The following is a 4,180-nucleotide window of genomic DNA, read 5'->3' as shown; positions in this document are numbered from 1 at the left end:
TTAACTGCATGACACAATGTGGTAAAAAAAAACTCCCACAGCTAAAAACCACAGCTAGAGGAAATACAGTAAGGTAAATTTACATAATATAACACTTTATATTAAAGTTACATTAATAAACTTACAATAAAGTACTTACTCTTACTCTAATCTAATCTAATTATTCATTTAAACTAGATAAAACTTGATCTTTATAAATATTATAACTACTCCCTTAATTCTGCATTATTTACAACATTCTTAAGTATTTAAAAGGTTTATTTTGTTGTGACCCTTATTGTACCATTTACATTAGTCAGTTAACTGCTTTAATTTAGATCGCAGAGATCTTTGAGTATCAGAAACTTGTCTGAATCTTTCTTTGCTCTGTCTACCTTTTGGTTGTTTATTTCTGGCTCCATCCTCTCCATTTCTAAATTCATCTGGGTATGTCCTCTACTTTTCCGGGGGTTTTTTCAGCCCCACCCTCTCCATGTCTGGATAATTCTATCTCCGCCCCTACAGTGTACAGTTTTTTTATAGCTCCACCCTCTGAATCAGTGACTAGATCTTTTAGCTCTGCCTTCTCTTTATCTGGATCTTTTTGGCCCCACCCCATTCTTTTCTAAGTTTATCTGGATATGTCCACTATTTTTTCTGGATCTTTTTAGCTCCACCCTCCTAATGTCTGGATCTTTTTAATTCTGCCCTCTCCTTTGCTAAAATTATCTGGATCATTTTGGTTCTGCCCTCTCTTTTTCTAAATTCATTTGGGTCTGTCCTCTACTTTCTGGATCTTTTTTTTTAGCCCTGCCCTCTCCACGTCTGGATAATTTAGCCCCACCCTCTTCTTTTCTAGATCTTTTTTGCTCCGCCCTCTCTTTTTCTGAATCTTTTTTGCTCCGCCCTCTCTTTTTCTAGATCTTTTTTGCTCCGCCCTCTCTTTTTCTAGGTCTTTTTTGCTCCACCCTGTCCTTCACTAAATTAATCTGGGTCTATCCTCTCCTTGTCTTGATATTTTTTTAGCCACACGTTTACCTTCTCTGGATCTTTTTGGTCCCACCCCCTTCTTTTCTGTGTTTATCTGTGTTATCTGGGTATGTCCTCTACTTTTCTGGATTATTTTTAGCCCCGCCCTCTCCTCCTCTGGATCTTTTTTAGCCCCGCCCTCTCCTTCTCTGGATCTTTTTAGGCCACTCCCTCTCCCCGTCTGAATCTTTTTAAGCCCCTCTACTTTCTGGATCTTTTTTTTAGCCCTGCCCTCTCCACGTCTGGATAATTTAGCCCCACCCTCTTCTTTTCTAGATATTTTTTGCTCCGCCCTCTCTTTTTCTAGATCTTTTTTGCTCCGCCCTCTCTTTTTCTGGATCTTTTTTGCTCCGCCCTCTCTTTTTCTAGATCTTTTTTGCTCCGCCCTCTCTTTTTCTAGATCTTTTTGGCTCCGCCCTCTCTTTTTCTAGGTCTTTTTTGCTCCACCCTGTCCTTCACTAAATTAATCTGGGTCTATCCTCTCCTTGTCTTGATATTTTTTTAGCCACACGTTTACCTTCTCTGGATCTTTTTTAGCCCCGCCCTCTCCTTCTCTGGATCTTTTTAGGCCACTCCCTCTCCCCGTCTGAATCTTTTTAAGCCCCTCCCTCTCTTTTTCTGGATCTTTTTGGCTCCACCCCCTCCTTTTCTAAGTTTATCTCGGTATGTCCTCTACTTCTGGATCATTTTTAGCTCAACCCTTTGCCTGTCTGGATCTTTTTGGTCCCACCTCTCCTTTTCTGGATTCATCTGGCTCTGCCCTCTTCTTTTCTAGATGTTTTTAGCCCCATCCTCTCCTTCTCTGGGTTCCTCTGGGCCTACATCTACTTTTCTAGATCTTTTAACCCCGCCCTCTCCTCATCTTGATCTTTTTAAGCCCCTCCCTCTCCATGTCTGGATCTTTTTGGTTCCACCTCTCCTTTTCTGGATTCATCTGGGTCTGCCCTCTTCTTTTCTAGATCCTTTTAGCCCCGCCCTCTCCTTATCTGGATTATTTTGACCCCACCCCTCTTTTTCTAAGTTTATCTGTGTATGTCTTGTACTTTTCTGGATCTTTTTAGATACACACTCTCCATGTCTGGTCATTTTAGCACCATCTGTGTCTTCCCTCTTCTTGTCTGGATCCATTCTATCATTGATTGATACTTTTTGATTGATGGCTCCACCCATCCATGTCCCAATATTTCTGGCTCCACCCTCTTCTTTAATTGATTTTTTATCCATTCTATCTTCGATTGATCTTTTTGGCTCCATCTTCTCTCTTATTGGATAATTCTGGCTCCGCCTTCTTCTTGTCTGAGTCTTTTTGGCTCCCCATTATCCTTATCCCAATAATTTTAGCTCCATCCTCTCACTGGCTCCATGCTCTTCTTGTCTGGAATGATCTGGGATCAGTCTCATCCTGGTAGAATCCTTATGGCTTCATTCTCTGCCTGTTTAGATGTTTCTGGTTCTGCCTGGATCTCTTTGGCTCCACCCTTCATGCTTCACACTTACCCCGACGCAAAGCTTAATGGATCCACCCTCTGTCTGTCTGTAGCTTTCTAGCTCCTCCCTGCAATAAAACCCCTTCAGTGCTTCTGCACATTTATATACAGTATCTGCTGTGACTCACTAACTCCCTGCCTGTACAGTAGATCAGTGATCCAGAGGAAGTGATGAGCGCAGGTCATCCAAAACCACCAGCATCTCCAGTATCTCCTGAGACTGAACACCCAGCTCTTAATCTGGAGGTGTGAAGACAGTTTTCAGAGAAAGAAGCCCAGAGGAGAAACACACCTAAACCAGTATCTGAATTCACATCCTCACCTCTCACACACACTCCTCTCCCAGTCCTCCCACAGCTCCCAGTAACATAGAACAATTTCCACCCAGTCAGTCAGAGTGACATGTCCTCTGTGTGTGTAAGATTCTCAGCTCAGGTCATGTGAGTAATGGTGTTTAATGTTTATGAATCATTATTATCTTCTCGACAAAAACCTGTAGAGAACAATATATACAGATTATAATGAATTAATATATTGGGTTTAAAAGGGTATTTGCCCCTTTGTTTTTGCTTTTTGGTATTTTTCAGATTATCAGTATTAGAGAAATGTCAGAGAAAGATAACCTGAGTAAATAAAAAAAACGTGATTTTTAAATGATAGTAATCTATTCAAACTAATCTGGGCCTATATGAAAAAGCAGTTAACCCCCATGAATTAACTGTGTTTAGCTGAGCTCAATTTCACTACTAGCCACAACCAGACGTGATTACTGCCAAATCTGAAGAATCAAGAAATCACTTAAATTGAACCTGTCTGACAACATGAAGCAAGTACAATATCCTAAAAAGCAGCACATTATTATACTCTGATCTAAAGAAATTCAAAAACAGACAAGAAAACAAATGTAAAACACTGGTGAACCTTCCCAGGAGTGATCAGCCTACCGGTATTACTCCAAAAGGGCATGGACAACTCATCCAGAAGGTCACAAAAGAACCCAGAACAACATTTTAAGAACATCTAAGGTCAGTGTTAATGATTAAATTATCACATATATATATATATATATGCCATATAGACCACTTCTGTTTCTGAATCAGTTTCTCTGATTTATAGGTTTATATTTAAGTAAAATAATTGTTGTTTTATTCTATAAACTACGGACAACATTTCTCCCAAATTATGCATAAATTATTGTAATTTATTTGCATAAAATGAGAAATGGCTGAAGTAACAAAAAGATGCAGAGCTTTCAGACCTCAAATGATGAGGTATATTCATATATTCATAAAGTTTTAAGAGTTCAGAAATCAATATTTGGTGGAATAACCCTGGTGGTTTTTAATCACTGTGTTTTTCATGCATCTTAGCATCATGTTCCCCTCCACCAGTCTTACACACTGCTTTTGTATAACTTTATGCTGCTTTACTCATGGTGCAAAAATTCAAGCAGTTCAGTTTGGTGGTTTGATGGTTTGTGATCATCCGTCTTCCTCTTGATTATATTCCAGAGTTTTTTAATTTGGTAAAATCAAAGAAAATCATCATTTTTAAAAGGTGTTTAACTAACACACACAGGCTGTGAGAATGTATCATTACTCATACTTGTGCGCAGGCTGATTGTGTGGAATGTGTGTAAAATGACTAGTGTGTACTATTAGGTTCTGTTTGTAATATTAAACACA

The sequence above is a fragment of the Astyanax mexicanus genome, chromosome 8, assembly GCF_023375975.1.
Source record: "Astyanax mexicanus isolate ESR-SI-001 chromosome 8, AstMex3_surface, whole genome shotgun sequence".
Taxonomy (NCBI): Eukaryota; Metazoa; Chordata; class Actinopteri; order Characiformes; family Acestrorhamphidae; genus Astyanax; species Astyanax mexicanus.
Note: the sequence above shows the minus strand (reverse complement) of the source record.